Genomic DNA, 25,856 nt, shown 5'->3' on the forward strand with positions numbered 1-25,856 from the left:
CTAAAAACATTTTCAAGCAATAACCGTAGCTCACAATGTCTGATTGCAGCATTTACCCAACATAACAAGGCCATCTTGTATTTCAAGATGCAACACTGATAGCGCCTTCGCGGAATTTGTATGCTTTACCACATAACATATATGTATCGTGGGGAAGCCAACACACGCGCGTGCGCACACACACACACACACACACAAAAAAGGGAAAAACACACGACAAAGTTGATTTTAGGAAACCAGCCGCCACTATACTGTGCAATGCATAACAGAACCCTGCCAACTTTTTTTTTTTGCTATAAAATCCGGTGCGCATTAGATCGCTACTTTGTATAGGAGCTTTAATGTCATTTTTATGTAGTTTTCACTTCGGACACATAGAAAGTGCATGCGCGCTTGATTCAGTGGCATGTTATATACTTGGTCAAATACTGCCAAATGAATAGCGTGGTTTTCGTGTTTTGCCTGTGTCTTGTTTAAGTCAACGTGTTGCATAATTCAACCGATTTCACTGCTCCTGTCAGGGTCAAATGAACGGAAGTCAACTGTATAAAGTTTCCCTTCTCAAAACTTTGTCAGGGATATGACAGACACCGTAGCGGTGAGCTCCAGTGATTCCTACCCCGCAGGCATATTTATGAACACCAGCGAGACGTTACTACAAGGATTTTTTTTTTTTCACCCCGCCCCCTACTGAAATGCAGCCGCTGTGACATAACGGAAGACGGTTCTCATGCTCGGCAGGTGAAAGATTAGTCAGCGAGTCACCACGGCTGCCGTGCACACAGGTAAAATTAATCCTCAGTGGCATTTCGTATTCGTACAAATTTACCATAGGCGTTGGACAATTTACCGTCACAAAAATGAGAGCGGAACCACCTTCCATTAAGCGCTACAGCAACTCATTTACTGCTTTCTACACTTGCTAGGCATTTTGAACTGCGGCAGTGCAGGGGTACGTGCCTCTAATGAGTGACGAGCTATAAGCAAATTCTTCTTTTCAAACAAGACCAGACGTGTTGCGAGCTTCTAAATATAAATACTGTAATGGGAGCCTGGTGCCTTGAATGGGTTCCAAGCAGAACATGACATGCCCAAATCTTAGCCGTTCCAAAAACCAACTACTCCCCTGACCCATTGCTACTCTATTCTTCTGCTTGCCCTTCTCTTCCTCTTCTTTCACTTGCGGCTTTCTTCGTTACCGTTAGAACATGTGGTAGTTTGCTGGTGTCGTGACTATATTTTTAAACACGAATGTGTTTTATGCCGGGCTTCACTGAAAATCTGTTCGATTAGCGTCTGTAATTTAAAGAATCTCTCCAAGTGTTTCTACGAGCCCCAAAATTTTCACAGAATTCCATGAGATGATACCTTGCCGTTTTGTGCCTACTTAACGGCTAGGAAAGTAGGTATAACAAGGTCAGAGGGTTTTCTTAATCATAGGACTTTCATTACATTTACTTGATGCAATCATAATATATAGGTATTATATGTTTCTTCACTAAGTAATTATGTAGAAAACCGGCCACCAGCTTCACCAACTACAAAAAGACTATAGTGCCTCAAAGAGTCTTGCTCGCGTTTGCACATGGGTTTGAGTGCGTGCGCATGATGTCGCCAGAGTTCTAATGATGCAATTTTGTGACATCACCCATGCCTAGAAGCCTCCAGAGTGCTGTGTGCATTGCGCAGCACCACTGGCCTTGCACAATTGCTATTGCTGTCATTGCTTCACCCTTCGAGCGAATCTGCAATGAAAAATAGACTGTGCACATTTATGGACTATTTGTGAATGTGCAATTAAGCTGCCACAGCTTCGTCGAATACATGTTCCACTTTTGCGTTATGGCGAATTCTTCCAAAGTGGGATGAACCAATTCTTTTTCCTTTCACAATTCGCAAATAAACAGCCATTTTCAAATGAACAGTGCCACAAGCTATAGCAAAAAAATTCAGGTACATTTGGGTTTGGAAATCGGACAGACCACAGTTGACATTTATCTGAACGAACCATCGTCTGTCTAAGAAGAGGCCTGTAATTACGAAAGATTGAATGAAACCGAACACCTTGCCCTTAGCTCCATGGCGGAAACTTTCTTGACCCTACCATCATCATCCCGCGACACCAAGAAACTGTTCTCAACTGCGGGAGCTCTGCAAAGGGTGTGCAGGTCATGCGTGAAGGTCGATGAAGTAACTCAATGCCCATGTATGGGAGTACCGCCTCAACCAGTTTTACAAAATCAACAAGTGAAGCATGCTCTAGCTGCTACTACCATATTATGATTGAAACTTCAATACTATAAAAAATACCTAACAATGAATGTTTGTAGATCGTATTGTTATGTACAGCAAATATATATATATTCAAAATATATTCTTAATTAACACGGCAAGCTGGGCGAGTTGGTGATTGAACATGTTCCTATGGGTGGCCAGCGCAACCCGAATGAAAGACAAGAGGAAGTACATGATACGAGCGCAGTGCTACAGAGTGCGCTTGTATCGTGTACTTCCTCTTGCCTTTCGTCCGGGTTGTGCTGCCCACCCATAGGAAGGTGTTCGAATATTCTTACCAATTCAATGAGTGAATCTAAATTTGCTAACTGGCGGTTTTTCACAGTTGCCCATCCTGCACGCCAAGACAGTGCCTCTTTGCGCTTTTCTCACCCATGCTGCATTGAGTGAACCTATCGTAATATCCCGAGTCAACACAGCACTTGAAAGGATCAACAGAACCAGAGAAGCTTCAACTTGAAGTTCTGGCAAGGATACTTGCATTTATGTGGGCAACAACTGCTTTCCTTGGGCAGCTTGTGCTACAATGGTCGTTGTTCATCGATACTGCAAGGCCCTGAAAGTACCCTTACAGGAGTGGTAATACGGAACATCATGCTTTCATATAAAACATAACAGTAGGCATACGGATAGCAGTAGACAAGGTAGTGCACGCTTTTTGCACATATAAGGCAGTAAAACTCGCAGTACCAACGAAATGTTTCACATTCACAGTAAGGGCAAAAATATAGCACACAATGAGTGTGTAGCACACATTATAAGAACGCATAAACTTCAATTTCGGGGAGCTATGCCATTACTATAAATAAATGTATAAGCAGCGTTAAAAATGTACTCGCAGAAGATGTTACCGTCCATTGGTTTTGTCCTATTCGTGGCTCTCTGAGAAACATACTCATTTATGTAACTCATCAATCTAGTTACTATAAATGCACAAACTAGCCCATCAAAATGCCCTAGCGATTTACATTTACATAAAAATTGGCATTTGTGAGAACAGTTCCTCACAACTGTTAGTTAAGAACCAGACCTTCCACTGCACTTAGTGTATTACCTTCATAATTAACTCAGACAATGAATATCAAATGCAGCCAGTGAAACGCGGTGGGACACTCTAGTGTTCATTCCCTTTGATCCAGACGGAAAGGGCAACGCTGTCCATTGTAAAGCCCCTTAAACTACGTAAAGCAGCGACACTCTCCTCCTCCGCCTTCCCTCCTCGTTTCTCCTCTCTTTCACGCCCCCTCCTCGACCGTGGCACCGCCTACACCACTCAAGCGTAGCAACGGCGCCAACATGCGCTCCTCGCCACTCCGTAGACACTTCTCGAGCAAAAATGGCGCTGGAGCACGGTGTGAGGGCCCATGGGATGTTATTAGGCCAATAATGACGCGGCGTAGGCCTCGGCCAGAGTGCGCGAGGAGGAGGCGGCATTTTTCAAAGCGTGGCGCTACTTTACGAAGTTTAAGGTTCTTTAGTATATTGGGATTGTCAGTCCACTCCATGGTCAACCCTACAAGGAAAGGGTGAAGATGCACTGTTTGGCACTGCACGGCAGCTTACGCTGTTGATACCACGCAACCAGCGCAGCCGCTGTGTACGTGGCCAAGCTAAAGAAAGGATCCACACGAGCCAGACGATAACAACCGAGTGACTTCCATTATCTAAGCCGTTGGCCAATGTGCTCACCTCAGCTTGGCCAAGGACACATTCAAGAGCTTCACATGCCGGACAGACTTTGGCGAGGTCGCTGCCAACCTGCGAGGAAGACACGGCAAAAAGGTTGGCATAGTTGCATAAGAGATGGTTACGTGTGAACGATAGATTTAGGCTTGGATTACTTTCTTGATACTCTCGCAGCATTCATATGCGTGAAAAAAAGGTGGGCTGTAAGTAGAGAAAATTAACTTTCCTCCTCAAAAACATAGGAATTATTGCATGTTGTGGATTTCCCTGCGTGTTTAACCTCTGACAGCAAGAATTTTTTGCCTGTAGAAGAGCCGTTTGTTACCATGGGCGAGATTTCTAGACTCGTTTAAAGAATTGAAGTGGGCACCTAGCACAAAACAATGTCTTTGTAGTATTTGCATGTTTTCGCATGTTTTCGCAGTGAACAGACTCAGGCTTGGCAGGTGAACCGTCTCGCAGAAATGGCAACTTGAACTTATGCAGCTGGATGGATGCAGCCGTATAATCTTCTTATGTTTGTAGGAAACAATGCGCAAAGCGTCATTTTCAGTCAGAAATGACTACACACTGACATGTTTTTGCTGGATAACCCTATCCAGCAATGGATGTTAGCCCTAGGAGCTAACCGGTTGCCAGTGTTGCTCAACTGTTAATATAAGGTGCAGTTTCACAATGATCCTGTGCACAGTTTCTTGCACTCATACAAAAATAAATATCAAAGATGATACTCATATTGGTCGTGCAAGCGTGCATGGTTTTACGCATCTATAAGTTGCACAAGTGTATAAAATGTCAAAAAATAAATTAAAATGTGAAAAATTAAACGAAAACAACCTTAATCCTATAGTCCAGGAAGTATGGCACTGCATAAGTATATTACATAACTATTTGGAGGAAACAGCACTAAGGTCAATGTCCTTTTCTTTAAAAAATGTTCTTAACGGTGCAGGTGGAATGTAAGAGACACTAGGCCAGGCCACTCATTGGCAAAGGGAGCGAGTTGTTTCACCCCCCCCCCCCCAGGATCAACAAGGGTGTGAAATTGAGCTTGTTGATAAAACATGCTTTAAAGTTTTGATTAACAGCACAAGGACACTAGAGGGGACAGAAGAGAAGGCAGTGTGTTGGACTTGCAACAATTTTTATTGTCTGAAGTTCAGTGCTCTGTTCTAGAGAGAACATAGCGCTGAACTTCAAACAATAAAAATTCTTGGAAGTCCAACGCTCTGTTCTCTCTTCTGTCCTCGTGTTGTTAATCAAAACTTTAAAACGCCAAGATCAGGTGTGCACATAACTTCAGAGCAGGGAACAAGAGGTCAAGACACAATATGACCTCTGAGACCATGATGTGTCGGTCAAAGAGTGGCTCCCCGTCACCTCCTGTGAGGTCATGCTGAGACTGTGCCCAAAGCGTTTGAGAGTGCAGCATACACTGCGAGCATAGCGCACGCTCTTAAACATGATGGACTAGGCAAGTGGTGTTATGACAAATGTTGCGGTTGCCAGGCCATCATGTCACAATTTTATATAGTCCACTTCCTGGGCATGTATGTTCTGCTCCAATCGACTGTTGTGTCCCATGCGTGCTGCATGTACGGTATGATGTTCTGTCCCCTGTTTGGCTTTTGACTTGTCGTGGCACACCTCTATCGGCCAGCCAGTGAAACGTCCTGTGACATTCTTTCTCGTCATAGTATACAGTCAAACCCGGCTATATTCAACTCGTAAAAAAAGCCTATCAGTTCGATATAGAGCATAATTCAATACAAGCCTGCTAAATAAATGGATGTCATAAAAACACATACCATTTATAAAATAACTTTATTGATGAAGCTAGCTTAGCTTCACACGAAATAGTCTTGCATTTTCTTCTGCTTGAGCAATTTCGCTGCCTGCGACGCATGCACTAGTGCATGCGTCGCAGGCAGCGAAATTGCCCAAGCAGAGGACTCCTTAGACAATGCAATAGCAGACTCCTTAGACAATAGTAGACTCCTTAGACAATGTGGAGAAGCTTCTCCACATTGTCTAAGGAGTCGGAGCAACTGAGGCCACAACCTTCTGCATTCGCGCAGAAGCACCAGGCTGGTGCGAGCGCACCAATCCCTTCGGAGGTCATGGGCAAAAGATCGTCGTTGCTTTCCTTATTGTGCCCACTTTCAGTTGTGCTCGGTACGATGTCGGCAATGCAGTCTTTGTTTTCGGGCTCTCTTGTGGTCGCGACACCATCATTTACACTCACAAACTCGTTCGCCGTTAATTCGTCAACAGCTTCCGGAAATTCTGACAGCTCGCTCCAAACTTCTGCAACACTGGCAACAGCTTCGTCCCATTCATCAGAATTTAGTCATCACCGAGCAAGCGGAACCCGGCACAGCTGAAGCGATTTCGGATGAACCACTCGTACACAGCCGTGTGTATGCATCAGGCACCATAGGCACCGGGTCGCAAGTTTAGCCGCTTTAGCACTAATCTCCCCCTTATTCTTCAAGATAGTGCTTATAGTGCTCCTCGGAATCTTGCACGCTGTGGGGGCATCCGACTTCTCACCGTGTTCGACCCGATTTATGATTTTGAGCTTCACGACAAAAGGCGAATTCTGCCGCTTCATCACGGCAACACTGCGGAAGGAGGCCCACAAGAGGCACACACAGTGAACCAGAAGAGCAGAGAGACAACTCGCACTTTCGACATCTTGCACGAAGAGTGCACAACAGATTCTGATTGGCTGTCTCAGCAAGTGCTGCGGGTGGGCCAGGATCACTTTTTGCAGAGGGGGTATCAACGGCTCATCCGAGGCTGCGTGGTCACGGTAGGGAGAGCGGTTGGATGGAGCCGCGCCACTGGGTTTCCCCATTACCGCGAGGGAAAGCCAATTTCTGGGAACACTTTTCTGCCGCTTGATGTTCGTTATATCGGGAGTCACTGCTATTTTCCTTCGATGTAAGCGTAACTTTTGCTAGGCATACTCATTGTAACTATACCGTGTCCAGAAATTGTTCGCTATGTAGAATAATTTGATGTAAACGGGTTTGATAGTCAGGTTTGACTGTATAACCAACCATCACATGTTACAATAAAGAGTTCTTTCCACTCTCCTACTGCACAGGTGTTCAAATCCTGGCCAGCTTTGAAGAAAGTTTGCTTTGACTGCTAAGAAGACAACTTCGAGCACACATAATGGAACACATTTGGAAGACGTCACTGCGTCTTGATGCCACCTAGCATTGACAAGAAAAAGCCTTAAAAACATTTTTTTGTTGCATTTGAATACTTTGCATGTGCGAATCCGTGGAAAACGCAACGTCCATACTTTGCCTTGCACATAGCAATGCATAGTTGCGTGTTTTTGTGCGTAGACAAAGTTCTTGTCAAGTTTCCAACCATTCGGCTAAGTTACCATCTTATTTAGACAGCAAAGTAGCCGGCATCATTCCTGACTTCAATGCCGTCTTCGCGAAGCTTTTTTAGCAAGTTTTGTCAGAATTCGAACGAGACCTTGCTGTCCACTTAGCTATCTAATTAGCCATCTAAGGTGAGAATATTAGAATACAGCCTGCATCTGCTTGCCCATGCGTCATCCAGCCGGCAGCGTTTTTTGTTCGGCTGTTTGGTTTTCCCCCACCATCTGCATTGGCAACACCACGTATGGAACACCTTTACCCTAGCATGAAAAGAAAAAGAAGCTAGCTTGTAATAAAGCCAATATAACTCAGACAACAACGATTTATTGAGAAAAAGGCTGATAGAATGCACTATGCTATCTATGCCTTTAGAGATACTTAATGTGCATTCATATTATAATTCAGCTGCAATTGGTAGTTAAATCTTAACTCAGTTTTGCCTTTAAGAGTGAAACAAAATGAATGTGGAAAGAAGCCTGCCCGATGCAGACAGCGTTCTCAATACTTGTCTTGGAAGGGTACATTAATTGGGCTAAAAATAAGCAAATAACAGTGCTTCTACGATTAAATAGATAATATCCCATTTTGATATAATTTGCTTACGACAAAAAGCTTTGTGTGCATTCTGTTCGCTTCGGGTTAAACATGTTTACTTAAGACATCTGCAATGGTGAGGATTACCATTGTGCTACGGCAGTTATTCCTGTGGTGCAGTAGTAAAAATTATTCAGTTATACAGGATGGTTTCCTTTAGTTTGAACAGACAGACACTTTTGATAATTGTTGTATGCAGCTGCCATATCCAGCCTGTTTAGGTAGATAACCCAAAGAGGCAGGCATTTTTCTTGCACAAATTGCACTGCCACAGTGGATTATGTTAAGAATCACTAATTAGTCTTTTAAGTTCACCCAACGGCACAGACTGAAATTAAAGTATTGAAGCCAAATTCTGGCACCAGTCTCAGCACATGTGTTAAGCAGACATAACTTCACTGCTGTTCGGCTTTCAATCTTGCAATTACAACATAAGTCCTGAAGTGAACAATTAAAAAGGTAATTAATAGTTTTGTAATCACTGCAATTTGTTGCACAAGTAATATCCACCTTTCCAGGCGATCCATTTGAAAAGGCAAACTTGCACTACCTGTTGCAGGAAATTCTTAGGAGAATCTGTTCTAACTAAAAAAATAAACTCATCATATAGGCAGCAAGAGAATCGTGCTTCTCACCAAAGCAGCCCGAACTTCCCCTTGCGCCGATGCAGAATTTCATGCACGTAGAACATGATGGCGGCGCCTTAGATGTTGTGACTGAAATAAAGACAGCAGCGAGAGATGCAGATTAGATATGGCGGCTGTAGGATGGTGATATGCATGCATACAATACAAACTGCAATTCCACCTCCAAGCATTTGTATGTTTACGTAGCATATGCTATGGAGTATCACTTTTCATATCTCCAAGGGCTATATATCCACAATGCATGTGACGTCCCATTCAGCAACAATGGAGATGGCCTAAAGCAACTGAGTGAAGATCTTAACTGGCCAGATATAACAGTGGGTTTGAAGATTAATGTGCAAATGACTCAAGTTGTGACCAATAGCCTGGCAAGAAAACAAGAGTTTGTGTTTCACAGTCAGCCCCTGTAGGCTGTGTGGGAGTACAATTAATCAGACAAGTCACAGGAGGACCCGATTCATGAGAACAAAATTTTAGAGAAATAGGAATGAACTGCAAAGCATACGATGTATTACACTGCGTAATGACCCGCAGCTAAACAATTTCCTAGAAAAGCGAAAACACGCCTGTTCCTACACTGTAAGGAGGAGGAGGAGGAGGAGGAGACAAAGGGGAGGAAAGACAGGGAGGTTAGCCAGTGTAAGTACCGGCTGGCTACCCTGTGCTGGGGAAAGGGGTAAAAGGAGGGAAAAAGGGAATAAAAGGAGAAAGAAGAACAAGAGGAAAAAAATGGAAAGCAGAAAATTCACACAGTAACGCGATACTATGCGCTACAACATTCAAAGGCGGTCGCACAATTCGCATGTCCTTAAGAACTTCAGCAAGGCCCTTAAGGCCTCGAGTGCCGAAGCCCGTCTGGACCAGTGTCCTAGAGCTTTTTCTTCTGTAAAGGGGCAATTGTCGAGTTTTTTGAGCGCGGTCACGAGCACTTTTCTTGGTACTCCTACACTGCAAGAAATGTGAAGCATGTGATGTTGCCTCGTGAGCAGCAATTTATGGAAGGTGTGGAAGGCCGGTGTGCAAACAGACACAACTCCTGCCTTTCCTGTCATGAATGCCGACCAGCTTGATCAACACTTTCAGTCTGTATAAGAAGTCTTTAAGTTTCATATCCTCTACTTTGCTAATCAGCGTGCTCTGCTGAACTGTGTAAGCTTGCCAATCACCTCTGTGATTGGCAAACTTGCACAGTGATACAGGCAGTGTGCCTCATGCTGCCTACAAGAAGGAGACATTACAGAGGTATACATAGAAAAACGGACATCTGAAGGGATGGACAGCAGTCTAGCTGGGGATCTGTCTCTGAGGCCAGCGTTTAGACCAGAGGGATTGTCCTCGCCAAGACGACAAGAGCTTTGCTCGAGAGCACCTGCACAGCTCACTCTACACAAGTCCCCTAGTGCAAACCAGGGCTGCAGAGACACATCCCATGTTCGACCGCTGATGATCACTTGCGCACCGAGACCTCACAAATGACCAAACTACAGAAAAAGGTGACATGTGTAATGGAGCCCCATGAAAAGGATAGTGCAGTTGGCTATCCTACAACAAAGGCCGGGTAAAATGGAGGCAAAATTAATGAACAAAATGTTTCAATGTAACACAAAACATACAATAATTATTTCTAATAGCATCCCCTTTGAAATGAGGTGGTGGCAAATAGTCACCCAGCCTGCTTTGACACAAGGTGGTGGTATGTGCCACCACACTACAGCACATACCATTTAAGTTTATACGCAACTTCACTATTACTAGATATTTTTTAACCCCCACTCTTTGATCTTTATCGAAAATACACAATTACATGATTCTGAGAGTACATACCAATTTTTCTTTTGAGATCACTCAGGTTCTTCTCTATATATGCATCACCAATATCGCAAATGTGTGTTCCTTATGTTTACTGCTCTAATATTTACACACTCCCTACTTTCGCTAAACCCCAAGGATGGAGACTCCACATTTTTATCTACTTGAAATGATGACAATGATTTATTGGCATCCCCTCTGAAACAGGCGGTGTGATGTAGCCACCTAGCCTGCTTGAGTTAATCAGGTATTTTACACATGCTTTTCATTCTAGCATTTTTGTATGTATCTCCTTATTCTTTTATCTCTTCCTCAAACTTCCCTGTCTACCTTGTAACAATACCCATGCCTCTTAAGGATCCGGTTGTATCGGCCTATTCCCTGCTTTTTTTCCACCCATACTCTAAACGTCTCTTCGTTACCTTGACTACTGACCGTTTGATGCTTCCGTCCACTTTAAATACAAGCACTACAGGAACGTCTATGTTACCTAGGGGTCTCACAGGATGAATCCCTTCGCATTCCATTAGGCTGTGCTGAGTGATCTCCAGATTATTGCTGCAGCATGCACATGCCTCGTCTTGTTGCAGTATTTGCTCTGGTATGTTTTTGTCCTTTGGCAACTAGCCCGAGCCTCAAATAGCAAGGCCCTGCCCTTTTTGTTGTCGTACGTCTTTTCCCTTATAACTTCTTTCTTCCCCTTCTTGCAATTCTCCACGGTCCTTCTTGTTTCCATTCCTTGCATCCAATTCCCTATCTCTGTTCCTCTCACTTTCTTTCTGGTGACTCCTGGTTGTCCACTTACCTTTCAATTACCCTGTACTTGGTGGCCACCTTTCTTGGCATCTTCCTGCATTCTGTGTCCCCACTTTTCAGGCACAGATAATCGTGCAATTTAGCCATCCATTTATTTTGATCCATGTTACTAAGCCTTTATTTGAAACTAATTTTCCTTTGCGCTTTTCGAACTTCAAAGGAGGCCCAACACGTCACCCTGCACTGCTTCATTTGTGGTTTTACCGTGGGCTCCCAAAGACAACCGGCCTACCGATCTTTGGTTAACTTCCAACCCCTACGAGATTTAAAATTTTAAGCACAGAATGACATTTGCAAACGTTAGTGCTGGCCCCATTACTCTTTTGCAGATTTCACGCACCACCTCATACTTATTGTGGGCTCAAAGTGTTCCATGTTTCATTATTTCTGCCTTCTGCTTCCCCTTTATTTTTAGATTATCTTGGTCGATGCTTGAGTAAGTCCTTTCTTAGTTTATACATACGCCACAGTATTTATATTGCTTGACTATGGGTATAACTTGCCGTTAGATTGACATATCATAATTATTCATCTTTAAAAATTATAATTCCCAATTTGTATGGGCTAAACTTAAGGCCTAGATATATTGCTGTATTACCACAAATATTTGCAAGTCTCTCTAAATCTCTTGCATTGTCCGCTAGTAGCTCTGTGTCGTCCAACTACATCAGGCCGGAGACCTTCTGTTGCACCATTTGTCCATTACGCACGTAGGATAAATCAAAACCCAATCCACTGTTGTCAAGTTGTTTTTTTCGATGCCCTTAGCATAAAGTTTGAACAACGACAGAGACGGAGTACACCTTTGCTTCAGTCCTTCGTAAATTTCCGCCACTTCATTACATTTTTAGCCTTCCCATACAATTTGTACTCGGTTGTCTCTAAATATCTCCCTCAGCAGCTCCATGAAATCGTCATATATGCCTTCGTGTTTGAGAATATCTTATAACAATTCACTGTCTACAGTGTTGTTGGCTCCATTAATATCTAGGAATGCTATCCAGAAATGCCTATTCCAAGCTACTAAAATTTCTATGCACCAAGTTACTACAAACATTTTATCCTCTAAAACATCTGCCTGGTCTGAGTTCATTCTGTAGATCCCCCAAGAGATCACTTTTCTCCACCCACTTTGGCAGTTCTAGTTTTATGGCTTGCATTACCATTCTACATATCAAAAATGTTACTGTAACTGGCCTGTAGGAGCTCGTCTCATCCTTATGACCTTTGTGTTTGTAGATGAGGTGCTGCAGCTTGTTCGTAGCCGTAGCACCACCTGGTGGTGAAAGATGCAAGTGCTATTGCTATTCTGCTGATTTCCTGCAAAAACCTGTCACTCTACAAATGACTTTTTACTTTTTCTTTTACTTTTCGATCACCTGCTGCATAAATTAAAGACAGGCAAGAATCGCATTAAATCAGATGTCACACTACGTACATCTCAATAACTTAACTTTCCTCGATTATTATATAGCCTTTACATTTACAATTATTACATCTATTATAATATTACAATATAATTATATAACAAAGAGTGCATTGCATCATTTTACCCCAGGAATACCATGAGATCTGCTATGATCCAATGGAGAGCAATATTAATCTGTATGTAAAACACCCTGCACTACAGACTTGAGCTGCTGTGGAGGGTCAACTGGAAATTTGGCACAATTGCTCGCCCCACTTGTTCCTTGGCCACTGCTGAACCTCAATGGCTGATAGGGGGCACCCTTCAATATGCACACACTTTACTTTCAATAACAATGCGAAAGGCTAACATGGCTGATAGGCTTCTAGACAATGACGGTTGTGAAGACATCAACCAAAGAAGAAAAATTGCTTCTCTGCTGAGCCCGACAGTCGGTTCTTGTTGAGGGAACCATACGTAACTGCTTCACCCCTGATTAGGCTGACTGACTATGCATGGCTAAAACAAACCACCGCATTCTTTATTTTAAATCATTCCCACATCCACAGGTATGTGCAACACTGTCTAACACCTCCTAAATTATCTGCACACCTAATAATTCAAAATAATTAGGGGAGGCCTGCTAGACCGTTTGACACGCAACACCCCCCCCCCCCCCCCCTGCCTCCAGAGGAGGGGGTAGCAAGCGACCTTTCGAGCCCTCTCCAACCCCCTCACCTTCCCTGACCTGGAAAGAATTTCTGCACCACTCCTGGCGCGGACCCATGCTAATTCAATGGAAAGGAAGAACCGGCCCTGTAGGGATTCGCCAAACGACGAACCGAAAGTTGTGGAGCGCAGAGAAGCAGTTTCTATTTTTTTTTTTTTTCTGGTTGCGTTCATATTTTCACAATCGTTGTTGGCTCGAAACCTACGCGCCACGTCACTTCCTGCCACAATCGTTATACTTCACCGCAATACACATTTTATGTATTGCGGCGAAGCACACTAAAGTACATTCGCCATTTGGAATGCACACAAGACCCATGCCGGTTGAATCAGTGACGCAGCTATATACTCCTTTGCCGAGTTTCGGTCACTCTTGAAGGAAAGGCGCGGGAGATGCATGCACGAAATTTATGCTAGCGGCTATCCAGCGGCAGCGGATTTCGAAACAGCGCGCGCTGCTGCGCCAGTGTCTATATATGCTTGGATAGCCGGCGAACACTCCTGAGAATCGGAGAGGACGGTAGCATTTTAAGCGAGATCGTTGCACGACATCCTTTACGTTGAAATGTCGTGGACGGAGGAGGACGTTCAGCCCCCCCAGCGATTTGGCGCGAGCTCGAGATCGGGAGCGAGAACGTCTAGCCCGCCAAAACGGTCCTGGCGCCGCGGAGGCCGCCGCGAGGTGCGAGAGGGCTCATCGGTTCGAGTCGCACAAGAAGTGAAGCCACATAGCGAAACTCATCGAACATGTCTGAATGCGAAATATGCTTTGCTCCCGCACAATAGCTAACGCTTGGACACACACACTCGTAGCCGTCCTGTGATGTATAGGAGGTGTTTCAGCAAACACCAAAGTTTTTAGGTTAGGTTAGATTGGCGAACACTTTGAATATTCTTAAAGGTTGCCTGTGGCAGGATGGCACAATTATGGTTATAGATAACTGATACAAGTTGAAGTTCAAATACATATCTGTGTAAACAATCATTGTAATATGATCCAACACGAAATAGAGCTATTAATTTCAACATGAAAATTCGACAACTCGAGAAATAGCCACTCACAAAAATGCTGTGGCTTAGTTTACACACGTTACCGATTAAGAGCTGGGAAGTACTCGACGCCGCTTGCTTTACTTTCTTGAAGTCGCATTTCGTGTCAGATCGAACCGCCTCTAAAATGGCTCGGACTGATCGCACGAACTGGTAGAACTCCTGACAGGTTTGCTCACAGTTTGCCTTTACCAATATTTCGGCCTTGACAGGTCCACGCTGCATCGGCTTCGTTCACTGCTCAAAGCTCCCGTCACGGTCCGTGGCTCCCGTCAAGAGTGAAAAAAGTCGCCCCGCGTGCGCCCCGCGAAAGCATTCGTCACTGGAAATTTGGAATGCTCAGCACAACTGACAGCGCAATACAGTCTGGTTCGGAAAAGAAGCCCCTTTGTACAAGCTGCTCCACTTGCTCCCTAAAAATTTTTTTTTTCTTTCGCTGCGCCTAGCTGCCTGATTGCTGGCTGCAGACAGCACAATTCATCATGCCCGCTTGTCCATGTTGATTGCCGAGGTAAAATGGAACGCCGCAACAACTTTCACAAGGTCGCTGAACGTTAGTTCGCGCTGCAAATACAAGCACTGAAGTTTTAAAGACGCGACGGTGCGCGCGCGTTCAACCGGGGGCTCACATCGGGGGAACGGCGAGACGGCGCGTGCAGCCGCCGCCAGAAGCATTCGCCCCCGCCGTGAACCGCGCGGCAAACCGACTTTTTCGGAAGCTTGGAGTGTTTGCAGTTAACACATACTCAAACGGGGTGGCGAGACGCAGATTAACTCAAGGTGCTGCAGAACAATAATAAAGTGTGAAATGCGGGACATTTTTTAATATATTCGTATCTCGCGCGGGACAACAGCCCTCAATGGCGGACTGTCCCACGAGTCGCGGTGGCCACCCTACAGTGAGCACCAAAATGTTCACGCAGCATGCCTCTCAATGCCCGAAACGCAAACTGCGATGGATGGTAGTCGAACTCACCGAATGAGGAAGATGACGAGCCCAACAGATCAAGCTGCGAGCAGATGCGAGGCCACAGTGGTCGCGTTCAAACCTCGCGAGCTTGCGGTTGAAACTTCAAACTGTTCGAACTGTTCAAACCGCCTTGACTAGTGACGTCATGGTGTTTCTGTAACTGAGCGTGAATTTCATTACACGGTCAATTCTCGTTGATGCCACCAAATAGACTGCGATTCTTTAAAATTATAATATATATATAAAAGAAACAGGTTCTGAACAAAGCATTCCTGCGCAAGTTTTGGTTTCGGAATTATCTGGAAAGAATTTACTTTTCTAGTAAAAATTCAAAGGCCATTCTTTCGTTTGCGCGTGCTATGCTGGAGACTTTACGTCTATTTTACATTTATTATAAAGCCTGACATAGTAAATTCACTCTTCTACAAGCGGTCCTACGAATGATTTCACAGCTAGCGTGGCAAGAAAGCGGGCCCTGTCCCCGTTACACGGCGAGTGCCTGTGAAAAGTGATGCATACGAATGGAACGCGTAAATGAATTTATTAAAACACTTTCAGTTACAGACAACGACAAAAGCACAGTAATTAAGCGCAGCGACTTACTTGCGCTCCCAGCGGTTATCGGCGTTTTCGGGAAAGCGCGTAGCATCATTTTATCGTACAATGTCAGTGCCTTAGCTCGTAACTAGGAAAACAGAAATCGGAGCGCATAAACGAAACGGGAGAGAAGCGCCTTGTCGGCATTATTTCTATCGTGCCACGTCTCCGTGCCGATGTTTGATGACTGCACTTTCCCCGTCCAGTAATTACCTAAAGTTTGATTTCAGTTCAACGATTGCGCCCAGCAAAAAGCTGGTGATAATAGATGCGGACGTTGCAAGGTAAGCAAACAACCTTCGCTGGCCAGCACACTTTCTTTTAGTGCACATGCGTGGCTTGAAGGTTATTGAAGCTGAAGTAGTCCCATGAATGGAGCAAGCTTCTTAAGAGAGATACAAATTAGTTCATAAATAATTTGAAGTAGGAATATACGCCGCTGAATATTTCCGACAAAGTATTCCTTTTTAACATTCGTTATTGTACTGCTGTTTGGAGAAAAATAAGACGTTGAATGAATGTGTGGTTTTTATTGGCGCAAGGGCCAGGTATGGCCAAAGAGCGCCATGCAAGTGTTAGTGATTTCGCAGTGGAGTGACGGGTTCTATGAAGTTGATATGTGACGTGGCTGTAAAGTGGCCTAAAATATAGTCACTGTAAAGTGCGTAAAATGTACAGTCGCGGACAGAATAAAATGGACCACGGGATCTCCGAAAACGTTCAATTCCCGAGCAGCCTGTAGCAGTAACCAGTAAAACTGCCCACGACAACGTTGTTAGTATATTCTAGTCGAGTTCCAAAATGCAAATACTAGATTGCGTTGTGAGGTTGCGGAGATATTCAGCTTTTTCTTAGATTTCATGGTCCGTAATATTCTGTCCGCGACTGTACGTGTAATAAAATTATGGCGATGACAAATGGCGTGTACTATGAGCATTAAGGTGCATTGCAACATAATTATACGATATAAAAAAAATGCCTAAGTTTCTAAATTCACTAGAGCACCATGGCCTCGTTAGAGCCCTTCAGACACAAGGGCCTGGAGGCATGATCTATATAAAACAACTATCACAGCGGCATCCTCTGGAAAGAGGATGTGCTACGAATTTATTGGGCTCATAACATGTAGGACAACCTCATTAAAAAAATTGAGGACTACTTTGGTGTTGAAAAGTAGTTCCTTACCATAAAACATAGCTGGGTGAAGAGGTATGCAATAACGATATGCAAGAGGAAAATGTTTCTTTATTTCAGATTCGGCTTTGCGACACTCCAAGAGGACGTGGAGGACGGTCAGCCTCTCACCACATCGACCACAGTTTGGCGGTTCATTTCCAGTAAGCAGATGTGTACCAAATGTGTACCAAATGTGTACCCTATTCTGAGGAGGCAGAATAGGACATCTGCTCGCCGTGATTTTGTTGGGGAGGGCCACAAACCTAACTGTGGCTTTATAACGTGCAGTTTATTGTTTATTTCTGCGTTCCACATGCGTTTCCAGTGTTGTCGCAGTTTCTTACGCAAGAAAGGCTTCAGATCTGTGACAGGGACAGCAGCTGTAGGAAAAGTGTTTAGTGATGTTAGTGATGTCGCCATTTTATCAGCCAGTACATTACCCTCGATACCTCTGTGGCCAGGTACCCAGCATATTACTACATGTATATGTGATATATAAATACTGCATAAAAGGGAGCAAAGTTCAATGAAAACAGGATTTTTAAGCTTTTGTAATGAAATTAACGCTTTTACGAGACTTAGCGAGTCTGTGTATACAATTGCTCTGTCGAGTTTTAATTTCTGTATATGTCTTACTGCAGACAGTACTGCATAGGCTTGTGCAGTGAAGATACTTGTTTGCGGATTCAACAAGTCAGATTTAGAAAGAGAGGGACCAACAGCAGCATAAGATACACCAGCATGTGACTTTGACGCGTCTGTGTAGAATTCGGAGCAGCTGTACTTCGATTGATGTTCACGGAAATGCATGGCGATTTCGATGTCAGGTGCGTGCTTTGTGACCTCTACAAAGGATACGTCACAGTCTATCACCTGCCACTCCCAGGGCGGTAATAGCTTAGCTGGAGGCATTAAGCGATGTTCGAGAACAGGGACATCCATTTCCGTGCTAAGTTCTCTTGCACGCAGTGAGAAAGGAAGTCTCATAGAGGGTTTATTATGAAAAAGTCAAGTCGTTAACAGTGTTGAAACACGGCTGTTCTTTATTGGAGCGCACATTGAGAAAATAGGTAAAGCTGATGTACGTTCTCTGAAAATGTAGTGACCACTCGACTGACTCTGCATATAGATTTTCGACGGCGCTTGTTCTAAAGAAATGGCTGTGGCTTAGCTAAGGTTAAGCCCAGGATGCGAAGCATACTAGCCTTTATTTTAGTTGTTGAACTACTGTTTAGCCTGGTGAACTGCTGTTGCTTGGCTATATTTGGTTCGGCTAGTAGAAGAAACAACTCATGCGTTACTCTGCTTCGCCTTCAAGAGTGGAACGCGACAGCGTTCCCGTCGACCCGCCAAGGGGTGTAAGACAATGGGCTACGGCGCAGCGACTACGCGCCCCGCATTGGACGCGGTGAGCGTCGAGCAATGCAGCGTTCGGCGCGGCAACGAAATGTGCGCCTGAGCAAGCGACGCACGCCTGAGCCTTGAAACAGCTCGTTTCTAAGGCAACACCGCATTCACTAGAGGCGCTTTTGTACCGCTTCAAGCATCGTACTCGTGGCTCAGTGGTAGCGTCTCCGTCTCACACTCCGGAGACCCTGGTTCGATTCCCACCCAGCCCATCTTGCAAGTTGTTTTTTATTCATGAAGTGCCTGCTGGGATTTATAGCTCACGGCCAACGCCGCCGACACCGACGACACCGGCTTTTCTGCGACACGAGCTCCTTAACGCTATCGCGTTAAAATGCGCCAGTGGCCAGGCGGATACCCAGATGATGAATGGGGTCTAACATCATTAGCGCGCTCGGTGCGGCAGAGTGATAAACCACGGCCCCATAGTCAAGTCGTGATCGAACTAGGCTCCTGTAAAGATTCAACAGGCACCTCCTGTCGCTACCCCATGTAGTGTGGGATAGAACTTTAAGCCAGTTCATGGTTTTTAGACATTTCTCTTTAAGACATTTTATGTGTGAAATGAAAGTGAGCTTTGAGTCAAGAATAACACCTAGAAATTTGTGCTCTTTGATGAAGAGAATTTGTTGTCCACCCAGTTCTACATAGGGATCAGGTACCAGGCCTCTCTTTCTTGTGAAGAGAACACAAGAACTTTTGTGCGGGTTGATTTTAAATCCATTTTGGTCTGCCCACTTGGACACCTTGTTTAAGCCCTGCTGTACCTGTCTTTTACACACTGTAAGGTTGCAGGATTTGAAACCTATCTTTATATCGTCTACGTAGACGGAATAAAAAATGGCTGGGGGCAGTGAAGAACGAAGTGTATTCATCTTAACGATAAAGAGAGTGCAGCTAAGCACGCTTCCCTGGGGTACACCAGTTTCCTGCGTAAAAGGACGTGACAGTGCATTACCGACTTTTACACGGAAGGTACGATTTGACGAATAGCTTTCAATCGTGTTCAGCATATTTCCACGGATGCCCATTTCCGACAAGTCTCGCAAGATCCTGTAACGCCATGCCGTGTCATACGCTTTCTCCATGTCGAGGAATATCGATAGGAAAAACTGTTTATGAACAAATGCATCACGGATATTTCCTTCAAAGCGCACAAGATGATCGGTTGTCGATCATCCTTCTCTGAAGCCACACTGATTGGGTTCGAGCATATTGCTGAGCTCAAGGAAATGTATAAGTCTGCGATTTATAATTTTTTTCAAAAAGCTTACACAGACAATTTGTTAGAGCTATCGGACGATAACTTGCCGCCAAGGAAGGGTCTTTTCCCAGCTTCAGAACAGGTACTACGACCGCTTCCTTCCATGTGGATGGGAGGTATCCCGCAGCCCAAATTGTGTTAAGAAGTGCGAGTAGTGTGACTTGTGTGTCAGTATGTAAGTTTCTTATCATGTTATACATGACCCTGTCAGGTCCCGGTGCAGAGCTTTTGCATGTGTTCAAGGCGGCTCTCAGCTCGGCAATACTGAAAGGCCGGTTATATGGTTCATTCTGTCTGCATTTTCGTGTGATTGGGTTTCGTTCCTCTATTTCTCTATGTTTAAGGAAGGATTGGGAATAGTGGATTGAGCTCCACACACGCTCAAAGTGCTCCCCTAGGGTGTCTGCCTGTTCTTCTAAGATATTTACTTGGTTGTTCACCAAAGGCAACGGATTTATTTGCTGTCCTTTTAGCTTCCTTACGCCATTCTAAACTTTCGCCTCCTGTGTGTAAGAACTGACACCTGAAAGGAACCTCACCCAGCTAGCTCTCTTCGCCTGACGCCGTATGTGCCTTCCCTGTGACTTTATGTGTTTAAATTATGTGTTTAAAACGGAGTGAAGTGTGGCGCGACTGCCTCGCTAATCAGCAGAACCCAAGAGGCAGCGCGTGGGTGACGCGTGGGCGCGATTCACAGCAGCCGCCGCAGACAGACCTCCGCTCATGCGGCGCTTTGTTTCTATAAATGGTATCAGTGGCGTCATCGGTGAATATACGACGCGCGAGTCTCTGGCGCCATCTCGTAGCCATCGTCGCCGCAAAAGCCCGTCTTGCGCGGTACTTCGCTTTTCTTCTCCCGCTTTCGCCATACCCATCTCCTCCGCTTTCATCCTCGCGCTCCCTGCGCTATCGCCGTCTTTAACCGGCGCTCTGCGTTCGCTCTTTCATCCTTCGCTGTTCTCGTTCACTCGGTTACGAGTACGCCGACGCTCGCAGCAGGAACGGGCGCCTATGAGCTGCTCTGTAAAAAAAAAAAAGAAAGCTACAGGAATTGTGATATTGTCTACTAAAGAGTAAGCACTGTTTGATTCGGCCTGGCCTCGTATTTGCGCAGTGTTGCTTACTTGCCTTTCCTAGCTCATGCACGTCTACCCATGGCCTTTCCGGTGGCAAGGAGTGTTTAGGCGTTAATAGACAGATTTTGCCGCCGCATCCAACCCCTTCAACGCAATTGTACCAATTAAACCAGAACGCCGGGCATGAGCGTGCCTCGACGGAGCAGACCGCTCGAAAGCGAACACCAGCTGCCGCAGTAGCGCGTGGGGCGTTGCGTGAGGGGAGAGTGCATCGGCGATGCCATGTCACCTTCGCGGTCACTCACGCACGCTTATGTTATGCGCGCATTCCTTGTCCACACATGCTCTCGCCTGCGTTCCGACTGTGCCTCGGTAAGACCCAATGAAAACGCGCCAAGTGTCTCAACGCGCTCGCTTGCACGCGAGGTGTTCGTAACTCGAAAACGCTCAGCAATGTTCAAATGAACATTGCCCCCCCCCCCCCCCCCCCCAATTTCATCTAGGGCTACATCCGAACTTCAAAGGGGCACACTCAAATTTCAGGTTGGCCTACCCGCAAATTTAAGTTGTCCCACCCAAATTTAACATGGCCCATACTCAAATTTTAGTTCTCCCCTTTTAAATATAAGTATAGGTCCATCCCCAAATTTCAAGTTGACCAATCTCCAAAATTCAAGTCGTTCCATCCCCAAACTTCAAGTTGGCCCACGCACAAATGTGGAATGGCGTGCCCTCAAATTTAAAGCTGGCCTACCCCCAAACGTAACTTGACCCATGCCCAGATTTCAAGTTGGCCCACCCACAAATCTTCGTGCCACTGCTCGCGCGTTCGTCGTCGTGTTCTTGCACAGCTGGCTGGCTCTATCTTGAAAGTTATCGTTTTACGCGAAGGAAGGACGGACGGAGAGTTTTCTCTTAGGGTTACCATGGAAATGCTGGCGCATTTAAAACAGCTTGAGTATCTCCAAGCGACGGCAAATTACATCACCTTTGTTCTCTCCAGCTACGTGGAATGTGCATATTTTTAAGCTCTGGCTAAAGTTATGGGACACCGTGTATATCACTCGCAGCGGTGGTTTAGCGGATACGATGTTCCACTGCTAAGCACGAGGTCACTGGACCAAATCCCGGGCATGGTGACCGCATTTCGATGGCGGCGAAATGCAAACGCGCCCGTGTCCCGTGCACTGGGGGCACGTTAAAGGTCCGCTGGTGGTCAAAATTAATCCGGAGTCCTCCACAACAGCGTGCCACATAATCAAACCGTGGTTTTGGCGCGTAAAACACGTAAAACCCCAACATTCAATGTATATATATCCTCCGCGTTTTTTTTGCGTCGTAATCTTCTAAAAAGCAAGAAGACAGGGTAGGCAGGGAAGTCGCAACAGGCCTGCCGTAACTTTACCAACGGACGAACACCGCTGCTGGCGGCTCAGATTCTAGGCCCGAGGCTGCAAGAATACCATCAAATCACGTGGACGCCGGGCCACGCGGGTCTGGAGGGGACGAAAGGGCGAACGCCCTAGCTCGAGCGCTAATCAACCGAGCGGGGCAAGACGAATCGTCTCATCAATCCCCACCCTTTACCTTCATGCTCCTGCCGTCCAATTACTGCGACCGACTCGAGATCCAGCGACTCAACCGCAGGATTTATCCTCCGCCTCACGGAAAGCTCAGCACTGAAGATGCCGTAGCTCTCCGATTTATTCAGACAAACACATTTCCAAACCTACACAAATACAGTAAAATGTTCCCACATACATATCGCGGCATCTGCCCCTGGTGCGGCGACACACGCCCTACACTTTTTCACATCTCGTGGGGGTGCGGGGGCAAACCTCAACACTTAAAGACGCCTAGCACGTCATTTGAGCGGTGGGAGGTACAGCTGACCGGCGATACCCTGGCGGGACAAGAAGCTCTCGTCCAGCAAGTACGACGAGCAGCCATGGCCAGTGGAGTCCTGGAAGGAGGACACCATCCACTCGACCTCAAGCTCAACCACCTCGATGGTTCGAATAAATGTTTCTCTCTCTCTCTCTTTCTCACTGGAAAGCCACCTTCCCCACAAACAAAAATAAATAAAAATAAAAAAACGAGGGCATGCCTCATAATTAAGACGTGTGCGTAATCGGGTGCCTCAGCGAACACTTAAAAAAAATTAAAGTTGTCAGTGGCAAATTACACAACTATAGTGCATGAGCTGGTCTACTCGAAGAGGCGGACATGCACAACGAAAATTGAAATGTATATTCGACGAATTAACAAAAATGCACAAATTATGTTTTTAACTACTTACTTTATGGCTAAATACGGGCGATAACCTTTACTAAATACAAACGAGAACCATTAATGAACGAAGCACTGCTGAAAACAAACGAAGGAAGACGATGAGGGGAAAAAAATTGGCGTCGCGCGCGCTGACCGTTTCTTCAGCGACCTCGCGCCACGTTCTTGGCCGTGTTTCACCACCGCACGTGCTCATGTTCTCTGGGTCGCCTGTTGCTGCTAGTGCTCTTGTAAAGCCCCTCATCTGCCACGTCTATTACGACCATTTCGTTCTGTGAATTGCCTGCCAGGACGGGTACAATGAGCGACGAAGAGTGTGATGTGGACATCAAGGCTGCCAGGAGGGCACACCACAGAGACGTGGAACGACGAAGAAGGCACGTGGTCAATCAGACTTTCAAAAGCTTGCGTGACGCAGTGCCAGGTCTACAGCTGCAGAAGGCATCGCGGGCTCGGATCCTCGAGAGGACGACCGACTACATCGAGTCCATGCGGCGGAAGAACAGGGAGCGTCTGCATTCCATCAAAGAACTCAGGCGAGAGAAGGAGCTCCTCGACGAACAAATCGAGGCTTTGGAGAAACTCAGGATGACCAGGCGTGCTGCCATCTCGGCTGCCTCCACGCCCGACCCATTGGACCTGGAGCGCGACTCGGCCTCTGATGGGAGCTCTGATTTCGCCGCCCGGCCTTGTGGCTCATCCGACCCAGCGGCTCCCGGAGCTTCAATTTAGAGAATCGACCAATAGTAATAAAACAGTACATTGCAGAATCATATGTGTCAACCATTTCATTCTTGAACCAAAGGTGTCCTGTGACACGTGCAAAGGCGTTCCAGATGCAGCCACGGAGGCAGCATAGCATGGTTTGATGGCGGTTGGATGCCACTGGGGCATGGGCGTAGAACATGTGGCAGGAGATGCTTTGGAGTGAAGGGGGTGCGTGTCCAGTTTTATGCACGAGATGGTATAACGAATACTTATTTCCTCGAATTAAAAGTTGCAAATTTTGTCAGATCGCTGCCCTAATAGAATTAACGTCGAAGGAGAGAGACAACTTTATATTCAGTGTCCAGTAGCTTAGGGACAACAGCCCAAGCCTAAACGGCGACCAGTAGCCTTTTGGCCCTGGCGGTGTCCTTGCCTTGCTGGACGGCCCTGTGTTTTGCCTTCCGGGGCCAAGCTAGGCAGCACGGTCTCTCACTGCTCATCATTAGTTATTATGCGGCCCTGTCGGCTCGCCTGATGGCAAGACCATAGAATGTGTGGCAGGTCCACCCGTTCTTTACATAATTCACACTTGTCTGAATACTGGCCTGAGTAGTAGTGTCTATAATTCACCGGGTTCGGATACGTATTAATTTGAAGAAGGCGCCAGGCCACCGCTTGTTGATTTTCTAGAACGCACTTTAATATTCAAAAGCTACATTTAAGTGGCCGAAACTCGCTGTACGATGCATAGGCTCCGCGACCATGATGAACCAACGGTTGCCTTCACATTGGTAGCCTTCACATTGCGATTGTGTTTCACAGCAAAGTGGTCATCATAGCCTTCACATTGAGCTCAAAGAATTGAAGTTCTTTTATTATGTACAAAACTTATTTGAACGCGTTTAGAAAGAGAGAAAGAAATTTATTTACAGAAAGGCAGAGAGGTTGGCCTGAGCTATAACTAAACGCTGCGGGTTCGGCGGTGTCTCTAATTCCGTTTGATTGGTGGAGGTGAGCAAGCGTGTCAGAGAGCTAATTTACAAAAACCAAGCGGAACGAATTTTGTGTACACGTAGAGAACACAGCAAATGAATAAGACATATCGACTGCGTAAAAGAGGCGTATATATCGGAACGGCTGAGCTCGTTCATGCGCGACTGAACAAATCGCTTCCGTTTCTCGTCTTTCGGGCCAATCAGTAATTCACAGAGGCTTTCAAGTAGATCAAGGCTGAAAATGTGGTATTCGACCTGCACAAAGCTCAGGTAATTGTCATCACCATGTTAACAACATGCGGTCAAGTGCGTTCCGCAGAATCTAGTTCTATTACCCCGAACGTCGAGAAGCACGAAAAGATTTGGGATAATACGTAGTCTAAGTGCATTTTCACGCTAGGAAAGCTACGTTGCTTGTGTTCTTCGGAATCGTGCTTTTATAGGCGGAAAGTACTCATGTTTCCAGGGGGGGGGGGGAGATGCTGAGGCCCGACCATTTATCCTAACCCCACATATATATATATATATATATATATATATATATATATATATATATATATATATATATATATATATATATATATATATATATACATTTTTCTTGCACCTGCAGAAACTTCGTGTGACCTCGAAGAATTGTTCACTCAAGTGACGGCCTTATATGAGAATTTACAAGACCTCATAGTAGGAGACAGTTTAATTTTACAGCCTGAGTTCTCTCCAACCACCAAGAATCAGGTGTCTCTCGGTGATGTAATCTACCTTCGCGTAAATGTCGTATACTTCGCTATCACTAATACTGCTTCGCCTTTCCGGCGAAACTGCATCCTCCATTTTTTTTTTATTTTTCTGTGAGTCCGAGTTTAAGCACTCCTGCGCATGACTGCAGTTGGTTCTGATTTTGAGTGAATCCGGTTTGGCCTCATTTCAGTT

At 45.5% G+C, this 25,856-nt stretch overlaps 1 long non-coding RNA gene and 1 pseudogene across 1 annotated transcript; one reads left to right on the forward strand and one right to left on the reverse strand.

Moving 5' to 3' along the window:
* Window positions 1–3,981: 3,981 nt before the first annotated feature.
* On the reverse strand, window positions 3,982–15,523 carry LOC140213242 (uncharacterized). The gene is made up of 3 exons (XR_011890190.1): window positions 15,418–15,523; window positions 8,618–8,698; window positions 3,982–4,053 (listed from the first exon to the last, which is right to left on the reverse strand). It is a non-coding gene; the product is annotated as an uncharacterized lncRNA (long non-coding RNA).
* Window positions 15,524–23,520: 7,997 nt separating this feature from the next.
* On the forward strand, window positions 23,521–23,952 carry LOC126527897 (protein max pseudogene; annotated as a pseudogene).
* Window positions 23,953–25,856: the final 1,904 nt, after the last annotated feature.

The sequence above is a fragment of the Dermacentor andersoni genome, chromosome 9, assembly GCF_023375885.2.
Source record: "Dermacentor andersoni chromosome 9, qqDerAnde1_hic_scaffold, whole genome shotgun sequence".
NCBI classification, from domain to species: Eukaryota; Metazoa; Arthropoda; class Arachnida; order Ixodida; family Ixodidae; genus Dermacentor; species Dermacentor andersoni.